Here is a 16,305-nt window from a genome sequence, read left to right on the forward strand (position 1 = left end):
AAAAGGTGGAGGAGGGGACTGTTTGAAAAGGTGGAGGAGGAGGACTGTTTGAAAAGGTGGAGGAGGGGGACTGTTTGAAAAGGTGGAGGAGGGGGACTGTTTGAAAAGGTGGAGGAGGGGGACTGTTTGAAAAGGTGGAGGAGGACTGTTTGAAAAGGTGGAGGAGGGGGACTGTTTGAAAAGGTGGAAGAGGGGACTGTTTGAAAAGGTGGAGGAGGACTGTTTGAAAAGGTGGAGGAGGGGACTGTTAGAAAAGGTGGAGGAGGGGACTGTTTGAAAAGGTAGAGGAGGGGACTGTTAGAAAAGGTGGAGGAGAGGACTGTTTGAAAAGGTGTAGGAGGGGACTGTTTGAAAAGGTGGAGGAGGAGGACTGTTTGAAAAGGTGGAGGAGGAGGACTGTTTGAAAAGGTGGAGGAGGGGGACTGTTTGAAAAGGTAGAGGAGGGGACTGTTAGAAAAGGTGGAGGAGAGGACTGTTTGAAAAGGTGTAGGAGGGGACTGTTTGAAAAGGTGGAGGAGGGGACTGTTTGAAAAGGTAGAGGAGGGGACTGTTAGAAAAGGTGGAGGAGAGGACTGTTTGAAAAGGTGGAGGAGGGGACTGTTTGAAAAGGTGGAGGAGGAGGACTGTTTGAAAAGGTGGAGGAGGAGGACTGTTTGAAAAGGTGGAGGAGGGGGACTGTTTGAAAAGGTGGAGGAGGAGGACTGTTTGAAAAGGTGGAGGAGGAGGACTGTTTGAAAAGGTGGAGGAGGGGACTGTTTGAAAAGGTGGAGGAGGGGACTGTTTGAAAAGGTGGAGGAGGAGGACTGTTTGAAAAGGTGGAGGAGGGGGACTGTTTGAAAAGGTGGAGGAGGGGGACTGTTTGAAAAGGTGGAGGAGGACTGTTTGAAAAGGTGGAGGAGGGGGACTGTTTGAAAAGGTGGAAGAGGGGACTGTTTGAAAAGGTGGAGGAGGACTGTTTGAAAAGGTGGAGGAGGGGACTGTTAGAAAAGGTGGAGGAGGGGACTGTTTGAAAAGGTAGAGGAGGGGACTGTTAGAAAAGGTGGAGGAGAGGACTGTTTGAAAAGGTGTAGGAGGGGACTGTTTGAAAAGGTGGAGGAGGAGGACTGTTTGAAAAGGTGGAGGAGGAGGACTGTTTGAAAAGGTGGAGGAGGGGGACTGTTTGAAAAGGTAGAGGAGGGGACTGTTAGAAAAGGTGGAGGATGGGACTGTTTGAAAAGGTGTAGGAGGGGACTGTTTGAAAAGGTGGAGGAGGGGACTGTTTGAAAAGGTAGAGGAGGGGACTGTTAGAAAAGGTGGAGGAGAGGACTGTTTGAAAAGGTGTAGGAGGGGACTGTTTGAAAAGGTGGAGGAGGAGGACTGTTTGAAAAGGTGGAGGAGGAGGACTGTTTGAAAAGGTGGAGGAGGGGGACTGTTTGAAAAGGTGGAGGAGGAGGACTGTTTGAAAAGGTGGAGGAGGGGACTGTTTGAAAAGGTGGAGGAGGAGGGCTGTTTGAAAAGGTGGAGGAGGAGGACTGTTTGAAAAGGTGGAGGAGGAGGACTGTTTGAAAAGGTGGAGGAGGGGGACTGTTTGAAAAGGTGGAGGAGGAGGACTGTTTGAAAAGGTGGAGGAGGACTGTTTGAAAAGGTGGAGGAGGGGACTGTTTGAAAAGGTGGAGGAGGAGGACTGTTTGAAAAGGTGGAGGAGGGGACTGTTTGAAAAGGTGGAGGAGGAGGGCTGTTTGAAAAGGTGGAGGAGGAGGACTGTTTGAAAAGGTGGAGGAGGAGGACTGTTTGAAAAGGTGGAGGAGGGGGACTGTTTGAAAAGGTGGAGGAGGAGGACTGTTTGAAAAGGTGGAGGAGGACTGTTTGAAAAGGTGGAGGAGGGGACTGTTTTAAAAGGTGGAGGAGGGGACTGTTTGAAAAGGTGGAGGAGGAGGACTGTTTGAAAAGGTGGAGGAGGACTGTTTGAAAAGGTGTAGGAGGACTATTTGAAAAGGTGGAGGAGGAGGACTGTTTGAAAAGGTGGAGGAGGGGACTGTTTGAAAAGGTGGAGGAGGAGGACTGTTTGAAAAGGTGTAGGAGGACTGTTTGAAAAGGTGGAGGAGGAGGACTGTTTGAAAAGGTGGAGGAGGAGGACTGTTTGAAAAGGTGGAGGAGGACTGTTTGAAAAGGTGGAGGAGGACTGTTTGAAAAGATGGAGGAGGAGGACTGTTTGAAAAGGTGTAGGAGGACTGTTTGAAAAGGTGGAGGAGGAGGACTGTTTGAAAAGGTGGAGGAGGAGGACTGTTTTAAAAGGTGGAGGAGGAGGACTGTTTGAAAAGGTGGAGGAGGGCTGTTTGAAAAGGTGGAGGAGGGGACTGTTTGAAAAGGTGGAGGAGGACTGTTTGAAAAGATGGAGGAGGAGGACTGTTTGAAAAGGTGGAGGAGGACTGTTTGAAAAGGTGGAGGAGGAGGACTGTTTGAAAAGGTGGAGGAGGAGGACTGTTTGAAAAGGTGGAGGAGGACTGTTTGAAAAGGTGGAGGAGGACTGTTTGAAAAGGTGGAGGAGGAGGACTGTTTGAAAAGGTGGAGGAGGAGGACTGTTTGAAAAGGTGGAGGAGGAGGACTGTTTGAAAAGGTGGATGAGGGCTGTTTGAAAAGGTGGAGGAGGAGGACTGTTTGAAAAGGTGTAGGAGGACTGTTTGAAAAGGTGGAGGAGGGGGACTGTTTGAAAAGGTGGAGGAGGGCTGTTTGAAAAGGTGGAGGAGGAGGACTGTTTGAAAAGGTGGAGGAGGGCTGTTTGAAAAGGTGGAGGAGGGAACTGTTTGAAAAGGTGGAGGAGGGCTGTTTGAAAAGGTGGAGGAGGGAACTGTTTGAAAAGGTGGAGGAGGGCTGTTTGAAAAGGTGGAGGAGGAGGACTGTTTGAAAAGGTGGAGGAGGAGGACTGTTTGAAAAGGTGGAGGAGGGCTGTTTGAAAAGGTGGAGGAGGACTGTTTGAAAAGGTGGAGGAGGGCTGTTTGAAAAGGTGGAGGAGGACTGTTTGAAAAGGTGGAGGAGGGCTGTTTGAAAAGGTGGAGGAGGGCTGTTTGAAAAGGTGGAGGAGGGCTGTTTGAAAAGGTAGAGGAGGAGGACTGTTTGAAAAGGTGGAGGAGGGAACTGTTTGAAAAGGTGGAGGAGGGCTGTTTGAAAAGGTAGAGGAGGAGGACTGTTTGAAAAGGTGGAGGAGGGGGACTGTTTGAAAAGGTGGAGGGGGACTGTTTGAAAAGGTGGAGGAGGAGGACTGTTTGAAAAGGTGGAGGGGGACTGTTTGAAAAGGTGGAGGAGGAGGACTGTTTGAAAAGGTGGATATGTCCTCTTTAAAACTAATATGGTTTTGACTTGTTAGGTGTCAACTTCTGTCAAATAAAACAAATATATCATATTTTTAATTCTCAGCCTTTTTCAGCATACATTTAATTTATTTTATAATTTTTCTGGCTATTGGGGTTTTTATTCTCTGTCGTCTTGTACCCTCAAGCAGAATCAAAAAAATATTTTTTAGAGGATTATGACTCTCTTTTTTTCTCCTTTTTTGATCTTTTATTCTTATTTAATTGTGCGTGGTTGAAGCAGAAGCTAGAGGAAGAGCTCAGGCCTTCATGTAGCAAAGATTAAGCACCCTACCTTTATAAAAACACGTTTATATTTGTATTTATATGAATCAGGAGGAGGAAGTTCACCTCTGTGATTTTTTTTACCTTTCAGCGTGCAGTAGCGGGAATCCGCCGCCAGAGGGCGCGCTGCATCCGCCTGTCATGAATCAAAGCTTGTCTGTGTTTGACAGATGACTCACTCCTCGGTGGTTTGAACTCGTAAAGGGATCCACCTGTGTGTGAGTGGGCGTTCACACTTCAGCCTTGTTCTTATTTGACCTCACACACACACACACACACACACACACACACACAAGCCGTTACCATGGAGAACAGGTAGCAGAGATCTGAAGGAAATTACACTCCGATAATATTTTAGATGTGAGTATGGGATTTTCTCGACACATGACTATTTCAGGACTTTTCTCACAGTGACAAAGCCTTCATGATAGATTAGACACATAAAAATATCAGAATCTTTGGATAAATAACATTTTTCATTTTTTTTATTGTTTATTTATTTTGTAAGACCTAGAAATGGCCATAATAATCACATAATAACACATAATAAGGGAATGATTATGTAATATGAGAACCGTGACTAAAACTTGATGTGAGTATTAACGAGTATGGTGGCCCTGAAGGTCAATTGGAAAAAACAAAACTTAACTAAACGTAAAAAAATCCAAATTAAATGTATCATGAATATTAAATGAAACGCAAAAAATGTCACATTATTCAAAGAAATTTACTTAACGCAAAAATATGACATGAAATAAAAACATTACACGAAAGTCATGAAGAGTAAAACATTGTTTCTGCCAAGAACTTGAAGTCTCAAAAAGTAAAAAATAAAATGTGTACGCATAAGATGATAACTGAAAGATAATCATCTAACTTTATTTTATATTTTTGCTCTCAGTTAACCTCTAAGGAGGTCACTGTATTTGTGTTTTTCTTACTTTTTCTTATGTTTGTGTTGCAATAGTCAGACACTGTGTCTAGTCAGCTGTATAGAGTTTAATGCCAATTAGTGTGTTAAAAATAATAATACTAAAAGCGCACATTCCAATAGTAATACTGCACTTATTTGGCAGTTTACTCAATAACACTTAAATATCTTCAAGTAACCATATTAACAGTAATATCGTCATTTTATTATTTAGATTTTTAAGTATTTGTAAAAGTAGATTTGACTAATACTTCACTAAAACGAAACAAAAACTGTTAAAACCAGCCGGTTTGCTTTCCGCTGCTATAACTTCCACAGGCCACTAGAGGTCGCCATGTCTGCTAATTTGAAGCACCGAGGCATCGAGTCTTTTTTCGGCACAAATAGCAAGAAAGCCTCGAGGATTCATAACGGCTTTGCTCCCCCCCCCTTACTCTCTGTAAGCCGCTGAATGGTTGTAACATGGAGACTTTTCGGCGCTCCCCTGGTGCTAAAACAGCAGCGCTCACTTGTTGACATTTTCTGCCCGTTGAAACAGCAGCAGAGTGAGACGTCTTCACTTTCCCGCGCCTCTCTGCCCAAAATCATTCCACTACGTCAAGTCGTCCCGTCCGCTCGGTGAAGATGTCTGCGACGGGTACAGGCGGCTGTGGACCCGGACCTGGACCCACTTCGGGCTCCGGGTCCGGGGCTTCCAACCCCAGAAAGTTCAGCGAGAAGATAGCGCTGCATACTCAGCGACAGGCCGAGGAGACGGCCGCCTTCCAGGAGGTTATGATGGACATCACTTCGACCAGGGTGAGTGTGAGACGGAGGAGGAGGAGGAGAGCTGCCCGGAGGAAGAGAGGCCTTCCCGGGGCTCTGAGATCACCTCTACATGGAGCTCTGCTGAGAACAAGTTCACTCATACTGAATAATAGCGGAACACGACATCGTACTGAGTGGTTGTGTGACATTTAATGTCGGCTGAACTTGTTGTTACTTCTGGTTGTCCATTTCCGATACGTCGTTAGCAAGTTAGCAACGGAAGCTAACTTGGCTTGTTTACTATGTTGCGTTCACGTCGCTGTCAACCTGTTAGAGCGTCCCGCCGAACTCCGTTCAAGAAATCTGACAGTTTAGTGTGACGTTACTCGTGGCTACGCATATTATAATAAAGTTTAACATAAAGTAAGATCATTTTACAAATATTGCAGTTCTTCTCTATTATTCGGCATTCATTTGAGACACTTAAAAGTTTTACATTTCTCAACATAACCCCGATTTTTCTTTGAATAAAAGCCAACAGAGCGAGTTGCATTTAAAACATACTTTAATTTGTTGTATAAAAACTGTGCCGTTTTGTTTGATATAACCACACAACAGGTGTTAACAACTTTTATGTTGTGATTTATCTTGTGTTCGTGTTTAACAGGTGTGTTTACTGTAATTGGTCGTTTTTTTGGACGGGATTTGGCGTGGCGGTCTCTAAGTGCAAATTTGTCTCTTAGCAAGCGTTTAAAACTTCCATGTAACAGTCAGTGTGCTGTGCAGATGTTGATATGCAGCTGTTTTATAGAGTGAGTTCACACTGACAATAAAGCTAAGTGTTGTTAGCTTCCTTAGCTCAATCAGGATGTGTTTGTTTTGTACCTGAGAGCCTGCTACCTGTCAGTGAGGGGTCTGCTGCAAAACAAACAGCAAAATAAAGTTTTATAAAGTGTAATTTAAACATTAATTTCTGCAGTCACTTTATAAATATGCATTCAAGTGATTGTACTTCTATATGCGGGTTAAAGGTAAGGACAGGAGAGGACTTGAAGAGATTCATTTATCAATCTGAACTCTGATGTGGAAATCTTCATTCTTTCACAAAGTTTCATGTCGTATCTCTTCCTGACGTGTTTGTCTCTGAGGATAAAGAAGAAACAGTTCGGTTCTTTTTGTACAAACAGTTCGGTTCTTTTTGTAGAAACAGTTCGGTTCTTTTTGTACAAACAGTTCGGTTCTTTTTGTTCAAACAGTTCGGTTCTTTTTGTTCAAACAGTTCGGTTCTTTTTGTAGAAACAGTTCGGTTCTTTTTGTAGAAACAGTTCGGTTCTTTTTGTTCAAACAGTTCGGTTCTTTTTGTTCAAACAGTTCGGTTCTTTTTGTAGAAACAGTTCGGTTCTTTTTGTTCAAACAGTTCGGTTCTTTTTGTTCAAACAGTTCGGTTCTTTTTGTTCAAACAGTTCGGTTCTTTTTGTTCAAACAGTTCGGTTCTTTTTGTACAAACAGTTCGGTTCTTTTTGTTCAAACAGTTCGGTTCTTTTTGTACAAACAGTTCGGTTCTTTTTGTTCAAACAGTTCGGTTCTTTTTGTTCAAACAGTTCGGTTCTTTTTGTAGAAACAGTTCGGTTCTTTTTGTACAAACAGTTCGGTTCTTTTTGTTCAAACAGTTCGGTTCTTTTTGTTCAAACAGTTCGGTTCTTTTTGTTCAAACAGTTCGGTTCTTTTTGTACAAACAGTTCGGTTCTTTTTGTACAAACAGTTCGGTTCTTTTTGTAGAAACAGTTCGGTTCTTTTTGTAGAAACAGTTCGGTTCTTTTTGTTCAAACAGTTCGGTTCTTTTTGTACAAACAGTTCGGTTCTTTTTGTTCAAACAGTTCGGTTCTTTTTGTTCAAACAGTTCGGTTCTTTTTGTAGAAACAGTTCGGTTCTTTTTGTTCAAACAGTTCGGTTCTTTTTGTTCAAACAGTTCGGTTCTTTTTGTAGAAACAGTTCGGTTCTTTTTGTTCAAACAGTTCGGTTCTTTTTGTACAAACAGTTCGGTTCTTTTTGTTCAAACAGTTCGGTTCTTTTTGTAGAAACAGTTCGGTTCTTTTTGTACAAACAGTTCGGTTCTTTTTGTTCAAACAGTTCGGTTCTTTTTGTACAAACAGTTCGGTTCTTTTTGTACAAACAGTTCGGTTCTTTTTGTACAAACAGTTCGGTTCTTTTTGTTCAAACAGTTCGGTTCTTTTTGTACAAACAGTTCGGTTCTTTTTGTACAAACAGTTCGGTTCTTTTTGTACAAACCGTTCGGTTCTTTTTGTTCAAACAGTTCGGTTCTTTTTGTACAAACAGTTCGGTTCTTTTTGTAGAAACAGTTCGGTTCTTTTTGTAGAAACAGTTCGGTTCTTTTTGTTCAAACAGTTCGGTTCTTTTTGTACAAACAGTTCGGTTCTTTTTGTACAAACAGTTTGGTTCTTTTTGTAGAAACAGTTCGGTTCTTTTTGTTCAAACAGTTCGGTTCTTTTTGTTCAAACAGTTCGGTTCTTTTTGTACAAACAGTTCGGTTCTTTTTGTACAAACAGTTCGGTTCTTTTTGTAGAAACAGTTCGGTTCTTTTTGTTCAAACAGTTCGGTTCTTTTTGTTCAAACAGTTCGGTTCTTTTTGTACAAACAGTTCGGTTCTTTTTGTACAAACAGTTCGGTTCTTTTTGTAGAAACAGTTCGGTTCTTTTTGTAGAAACAGTTCGGTTCTTTTTGTTCAAACAGTTCGGTTCTTTTTGTTCAAACAGTTCGGTTCTTTTTGTACAAACAGTTCGGTTCTTTTTGTACAAACAGTTCGGTTCTTTTTGTACAAACAGTTTGGTTCTTTTTGTAGAAACAGTTCGGTTCTTTTTGTTCAAACAGTTCGGTTCTTTTTGTTCAAACAGTTCGGTTCTTTTTGTACAAACAGTTCGGTTCTTTTTGTACAAACAGTTTGGTTCTTTTTGTAGAAACAGTTCGGTTCTTTTTGTTCAAACAGTTCGGTTCTTTTTGTTCAAACAGTTTGGTTCTTTTTGTTCAAACAGTTCGGTTCTTTTTGTACAAACAGTTCGGTTCTTTTTGTTCAAACAGTTCGGTTCTTTTTGTACAAACAGTTCGGTTCTTTTTGTAGAAACAGTTCGGTTCTTTTTGTACAAACAGTTTGGTTCTTTTTGTTCAAACAGTACGGTTCTTTTTGTAGAAACAGTTCGGTTCTTTTTGTACAAACAGTTTGGTTCTTTTTGTAGAAACAGTTCGGTTCTTTTTGTGTTTGTTGAAACGTGTTGATGAGGGATGATTCGGTTTAACATCGGTATCTGTGAGGGTACCAAGACCGGTCCAGAGACCACATTGTGAAGCATTTTTACTCGGCTGGGTGGACTCCAGATTTTAAATCAAGACCGGTCAGAACCCCCTCAGAGGTTTGTCCAGGTCATTAATGTGATTAGAAGGAAAACGACTCTTTCTAAAACATTTGTAGTTTGATTTTTAACACTCGCTTTCAGCTGCAACCTGAGGACACGCCCCCTAAACACAAGATGATTGTTCAGAGATATTTATCCTTGTCTTGATCCCTAAAGGTCTTGGTCTTGATCCCTAAAGGTTTTGTCTTGATCCCTAAAGGTCTTGGTCTTGATCCCTAAAGGTTTTGTCTTGATCCCTAAAGGTCTTGGTCTTGATCCCTAAAGGTTTTGTCTTGATCCCTAAAGGTCTTGGTCTTGTCTTGATCCCTAAAGGTCTTGTCTTGATCCCTAAAGGTCTTGTCTTGATCCCTAAAGGTCTTGGTCTTGTCTTGATCCCTAAAGGTCTTGTCTTGATCCCTAAAGGTCTTGTCTTGATCCCTAAAGGTCTTGGTCTTGTCTTGATCCCTAAAGGTCTTGTCTTGATCCCTAAAGGTCTTGTCTTGATCCCTAAAGGTCTTGGTCTTGATCCCTAAAGGTCTTGTCTTGATCCCTAAAGGTCTTGGTCTTGTCTTGATCCCTAAAGGTCTTGGTCTTGATCCCTAAAGGTCTTGTCTTGTCTTGATCCCTAAAGGTCTTGGTCTTGATCCCTAAAGGTCTTGTCTTGATCCCTAAAGGTCTTGTCTTGACCCCTAAAGGTCTTGTCTTGATCCCTAAAGGTCTTGGTCTTGTCTTGATCCCTAAAGGTCTTGGTCTTGATCCCTAAAGGTCTTGTCTTGATCCCTAAAGGTCTTGGTCTTGATCCCTAAAGGTCTTGTCTTGATCCCTAAAGGTCTTGTCTTGATCCCTAAAGGTCTTGGTCTTGATCCCTAAAGGTCTTGGTCTTGATCCCTAAAGGTCTTGTCTTGATCCCTAAAGGTCTTGTCTTGACCCCTAAAGGTCTTTGTCTTGTCTTGATCCCTAAAGGTCTTGTCTTGACCCCTAAAGGTCTTGTCTTGATCCCTAAAGGTCTTGGTCTTGATCCCTAAAGGTCTTGGTCTTGATCCCTAAAGGTCTTGTCTTGATCCCTAAAGGTCTTGTCTTGACCCCTAAAGGTCTTTGTCTTGTCTTGATCCCTAAAGGTCTTGTCTTGACCCCTAAAGGTCTTGTCTTGATCCCTAAAGGTCTTGGTCTTGTCTTGATCCCTAAAGGTCTTGGTCTTGATCCCTAAAGGTCTTGTCTTGTCTTGATCCCTAAAGGTCTTGGTCTTGATCCCTAAAGGTCTTGTCTTGATCCCTAAAGGTCTTGTCTTGACCCCTAAAGGTCTTGTCTTGATCCCTAAAGGTCTTGGTCTTGTCTTGATCCCTAAAGGTCTTGTCTTGATCCCTAAAGGTCTTGTCTTGATCCCTAAAGGTCTTGGTCTTGTCTTGATCCCTAAAGGTCTTGTCTTGATGCCTAAAGGTCTTGTCTTGATCCCTAAAGGTCTTGTCTTGACCCCTAAAGGTCTTGTCTTGATCCCTAAAGGTCTTGGTCTTGTCTTGATCCCTAAAGGTCTTGTCTTGATCCCTAAAGGTCTTGGTCTTGTCTTGACCCCTAAAGGTCTTGTCTTGATCCCTAAAGGTCTTGGTCTTGTCTTGACCCCTAAAGGTCTTGTCTTGACCCCTAAAGGTCTTGTCTTGATCCCTAAAGGTCTTGGTCTTGTCTTGATCCCTAAAGGTCTTGGTCTTGTCTTGACCCCTAAAGGTCTTGGTCTTGTCTTGACCCCTAAAGGTCTTGTCTTGACCCCTAAAGGTCTTGGTCTTGTCTTGACCCCTAAAGGTCTTGTCCTGATCCCTAAAGGTCTTGTCTTGACCCCTAAAGGTCTTGTCTTGACCCCTAAAGGTCTTTGTCTTGTCTTGACCCCTAAAGGTCTTGTCTTGATCCCTGAAGGTCTTGGTCTTGTCTTGACCCCTAAAGGTCTTGTCTTGATCCCTAAAGGTCTTGGTCTTGTCTTGACCCCTAAAGGTCTTGGTCTTGTCTTGACCCCTAAAGGTCTTGGTCTTGACCCCTAAAGGTCTTGTCTTGACCCCTAAAGGTCTTGTCTTGTCCCTTAAAGGTCTTGTCTTGACCCCTAAAGGTCTTGGTCTTGACCCCTAAAGGTCTTGTCTTGACCCCTAAAGGTCTTGGTCTTGTCTTGACCCCTAAAGGTCTTGGTCTTGTCTTGACCCCTAAAGGTCTTGGTCTTGATCCCTAAAGGTCTTGTCTTGATCCCTAAAGGTCTTGTCTTGACCCCTAAAGGTCTTGGTCTTGATCCCTAAAGGTCTTGTCTTGACCCCTAAAGGTCTTGTCTTGACCCCTAAAGGTCTTGTCTTGACCCCTAAAGGTCTTGGTCTTGATCCCTAAAGGTCTTGTCTTGACCCCTAAAGGTCTTGGTCTTGTCTTGACCCCTAAAGGTCTTGGTCTTGACCCCTAAAGGTCTTGTCTTGACCCCTAAAGGTCTTGTCTTGACCCCTAAAGGTCTTGGTCTTGTCCCTTAAAGGTCTTGTCTTGACCCCTAAAGGTCTTGGTCTTGTCTTGATCCCTAAAGGTCTTGGTCTTGTCTTGATCCCTAAAGGTCTTGGTCTTGTCTTGATCCCTAAAGGTCTTGGTCTTGACCCCTAAAGGTCTTGGTCTTGACCCCTAAAGGTCTTGTCTTGATCCCTAAAGGTCTTGTCTTGACCCCTAAAGGTCTTGGTCTATATTCTATCGTTTAAAAACGAGCGTTAATCTGGAAGTATGACAAACGTTGACAGTCTCATTCTGCCGTGGGCGTGGCTTCAGAGTCGGAGGTCGTTTACGAGCAGCAGCTGAGCGCTACCTGAGCCTCACACACTCCACCAGGTGTGTGTGATGTGTTCATTACCTGGAGCTCTGTGTGTTCACAGGTGAGCCGTCTGTCCAATCACAGCCGTCCGTGTTGACTCTGGCTCGTTGTGATTAATTGCTGTCTGCGTGTTGAACACACACACACAGAATGTTTGGATTATTTTTATTATCGAGATAACCGACTTCAGTGTTTTTATATTCACCTCGGCGCTGACAGACATTTCCCTCTTTGTGGTGATTTTAATATCTCTGATGGTGGTTGATGTTGTAAACTCAGGATGGCTCGGTTGTTTATGATGTGTGCATTAATGTGATAAATGAGCCTCTGGGGCCGGTCGTCTGATTGGTACAGGATGTTTAGCAGACAAACTTTAACATGTTTTATATGTTTTTAATGTTCGGTTCACTATGTTCTGACATTTTAAAGAGATCTCTTTAAACATCTCTCATAATAAGTAGACAGGTGTAAAGAACATCTGGATCGACTCCAGTGAATTTTAACATCCCAAAATAATTTCAAGGATCTCTAGGAGAGGGCGGGATGACCATGTGCTCAAAGCAGAAGCCTCCTCCAGAGTAGAATCAGGATCAGGATCAGGATCAGAATCTGGGTTTATTACCAAGTACATTTACACATAAAGGAATCTGACTTGGTGTATTGGTGCTAAACAATTAACAAGGAAATAAAGCAGAACTAGAAACAACTTAAATAATACAGAATAAGAAGATATTACAATATATAAAACAGAATTTAAAAATGTCAAATATAAAAAACACAAAATGTACAAAAGGTGAAATGTAGGAGCTGTGCAGTGGACTATGAGAATAAATCTGAGTGTTTGTAGTGGCTATGAACAAGCATGTCCGAACCAAGAGGACCTTTGTCAGAGGTGGAGAGAAACCCAAGACCAGCAACCGGTCTGCTCACATCTGTGTTGGCCTGGGAGCTACGAGGTGACCCGGGCAGGCAGCTCAACTATCCAGACCTTGTTACCGTCTTTGAGGCCAGACGTGCTGCTTAGATCCAACTTTAAAATGAGACTTTATATAAGTTACAGTGAGCAACGATCTTTTTTTGCTTGGTATCCACTAAAAGTTGTTTTTGTCTCTTGCAGGCTCAGATTGTTTTTCTTAGTGTCTGACTTCAATTCAAGAAGCAGTCGTTAATTAATTGAATAGCTCACCCTTATTTATTACTTTGAGCTCAAAGACAGACGTTTGCGTCTAGTGTACCTTTTTGTTTTCTCCACTTGTAGTAAAGCTAGTTTTCCTCGGCTCTGCAACAAGCTGCTCTGATTCATTATCACTAAACGAACTGTATCAGCGATCAGTTCTTGTCACCTGCTGGATCAGACTGATTATCCATTTAGTAATGAGATAACAGATCCCGAAATGTTCCACCTGTTTCCACTTCAGTTTTAATGTGATTTAACCCGTTAAATTGTTAAAACGCGGGGCGCGCTGGTGGTGCAATGGTTTGGGCGCATCGTCCCATGTGTTGAGACTCTCGTCTCGAGCGAGTAGGGCCCGTCTTCGCTTCCACCCGTGGCCCCTTTCCACATGTCATTCCTCTCTCTTCTCTGGTTTCAGACTCTATCCACTGTCCTCTCTCTCTCTGGTTTCTGACTCTATCCACTGTCCTCTCTCTCTCATCTCTGGTTTCTGACTCTATCCACTGTCCTCTCTCTCTCTGGTTTCTGACTCTATCCACTGTCCTCTCTCTCTCTCTGGTTTCTGACTCTATCCACTGTCTCAGTCTCTCTCTCTGGTTTCTGACTCTTCCACTGTCCTCTCTCTCTCTCTGGTTTCAGACTCTATCCACTGTCCTCTCTCTCTCTCTGGTTTCTGACTCTATCCACTGTCCTCTCTCTTCTCTGGTTTCTGACTCTATCCACTGTCCTCTCTCTCTCTGGTTTCAGACTCTATCCACTGTCCTCTCTCTCTCTCTGGTTTCAGACTCTATCCACTGTCCTCGTCGCTCTCTGGTTTCTGACTCTATCCACTGTCCTCTCTCTCTTCTGGTTTCTGACCTCTATCCACTGTCCTCTTCTCTCTCTCTGGTTTCAGACTCTATCCACTGTCCTCTCTCTCTCTGGTTTCAGACTCTATCCACTGTCCTCATCTCTCTCTGGTTTCAGACTCTATCCACTGTCCTCTCTCTCTGGTTTCTGACTCTATGCACTGTCCTCTCTCTCTCTGGTTTCAGACTCTATCCACTGTCCTCTCTTCTCTCTTGGTTTCAGACTCTATCCACTGTCCTCTCTCTCTCTGGTTTCAGACTCTAATCCACTGTCCTCTCTCTCTCTGGTTTCAGACTCTATCCACTGTCCTCATCTCTCTCTCTGGTGTTCAGACTCTATCCACTGTCCTCTGCTCTCTCATCTGGTTTCAGACTCTATCCACTGTCCTCTCTCTCTCTCTCTTGATTTCAGACCGTCTAGTCCACTGTCCTCTCTCTCTCTCTGATTTCAGACTCTATCATCTCTGTCCTCTCTTCTCTCTCTTCTGATTTCAGACTCTATCCACTGTCCTCTCTCTGCATTGAAGGCACAAAAAAGCCCAAAATAAATCTTTAAAAAAATAAAAATAAATTGCTTAAAACGCTTGTGTCCCTCGAAGCTGTGAAACCTCTGCTGAGAAGTTATTTAGTAGGGAGAAGTGTTGAAGTTGCTAAAAGTATTTATTTATTGTTTCAAAGGGAGAGGTGTAAGTGCCACGGTCCATCAGTGCAGCTTACCACGGCGCTGTTGACTCCCACTCTAGTCAATGCTCCTGTTTCCCTCATCAAACGCCGCGGCCCGTCTCCGGAGCCAAACTCGAAACGAGACGCTGTAGACCTCCGTTGTTGTTTGTTGCTTTGCTTGGAGACGGTGCGCAAGTGCTGCCAGCTCTGGCAGCGCTCCCCTGGTTCACTTTGGTGGAAAAGGAGTATTTGTGGTGTCATCAGATATTTAAACCCTGCACACCTTTAGTTTCTCATGAGCCGAGTTCAAAGGTCATCCCTCACTGCAAAACAATCCTACACAGTCCATGGTTGTTGTTTTGGCTCATTGTGATGTCATGTGGTCTTTGATTGTTCATAATCTGAGTTCTGCTGTAGATGAATCTGGATCCTGGTTCTGCTTCCTCCAGGCGTAAAGACCCGGCCTCTCTTCTTCGCCTGAAGCTTTTTTTAAACAGATTAATACACAAACGATTAATCAGCGGGTCGTGAAAAGGATGGATCGGTTGAATCAACAATAAAATCGATTGTGCGTCACGGGTCTATGTCAGATTCAATGCTGACAAACACAGCGCCGCCACCTCCTCCTTTGCTTACTGACAATACCACCCCTTTGGGTTTTTGTCCCTTCTGGGAATTCCTTTTGCGCCTGTCCTTTGTACACAGACACACACACACACTCACACTCACACTCACACTGCAGCAGGAGTGCGTGGGTGGTCCAATCAGCTAATAGCAATCAGGGTGTGTGTGTGTTGGTTGTAGCTCCTGTGTGTCAGAGCTGCTCATCATGATTATGCAGTTTGTCTCAAATTGTTCAACAACCAAGAACAAAAAATACAAAGAGTTGTGAAACCCACTGAACGTAGAAGTTCTTTAAAGATCCACTCAGTGAGCTGTGTAGAGAGTGAGATGATAAAGGTATCTTACTCTCTGATCATTAAGGAAACATGCTATGTTGAAGTGCTGGCTTCTCTGACAACAATGCAGCAGCCAGTATGTCCTCCTTCTAACTTTAGATTCTGCTCCTGAATGCTCTGGAGCCGCCGTTTGGACCAGAGAAGGTAGGCGCTTTTAGTAAGACACGCCCACTACGGCCGTTTTGGACGCCCCATCGGTTTGTCAGATATGAGAGCAGTTATCAGGTCAACAGGTGTTGCAGAGATGGAAGCGGTCAAGAGAAGTGGTTCAGATAGAAGTGATTGGTACCCCGACCTAAAAAAGCCTCTGCATGTTTCTAATAAGCTCCACTGAGCAGAAACGTGCTCAAACTAGGATCAATATTGGAGATGCTTTTGAAAAATGGAGAGAGGTTAGAACACAGAAAGGTTTACAGACCCATGCAGAGCTGGATAAACACTGAAGCTTCAGAGTCCACCCACATGGTGACCTGAGTGAGCATCCAGACAATTTAGAGTCAGCAGTTAACCTAACGAGCATGTCTTTGGACTGTGGGAGGAAGACGGAGAACCAGGAGAGAACCCACACATGAACGAGGAGAACATGCAGACTCCTCACAGAGAAGAGGAATGAACAAGGAACCTCCTCGCTGTGAGGGGACAGGACTGACCACATCTTTAAAAAAAAATCGTAGATAACACTAAAAATGAAGGTCCCATTGTTCACCATTAACTAGCTGCTTATTAGCATGCTAACTAGTAGCATATTGGCAGCTTATAGTCGTCATTATTAAGCGCTTAATTTATCACCTTATTTACTGCTACATGAACACAGTCTACAGCTAATAGGATCATTAACTAAGTGTTTGCCCTCCTCACCCTCCTCGTTACTTCCTGTTGATAGAAGTTGTTTTACGCCCTGGGTGTACGCTAATGCATGACATCACCCTTCATATCCTGCGTTGGTTTGGAGCGTTGGGTTGTGCACGTCTTCAAGTACTCAAAGTCTTCAAATTTACCTTTTTCTTTTTAGGGGATAGTACGTTATAAGTCCTTTTGTTAGGCTCTAAAACCAGAGCTATCAGAGGCACACCCATTGAATGATATCTGTGAAACGTTTTAGAACGCAGTCAGCAGTCTAGATAATTCCTTTTTTTAAGGCAGATGA

This window comes from Labrus bergylta, unplaced genomic scaffold (genome assembly GCF_963930695.1).
Source record: "Labrus bergylta unplaced genomic scaffold, fLabBer1.1 SCAFFOLD_189, whole genome shotgun sequence".
NCBI classification, from domain to species: domain Eukaryota; kingdom Metazoa; phylum Chordata; class Actinopteri; order Labriformes; family Labridae; genus Labrus; species Labrus bergylta.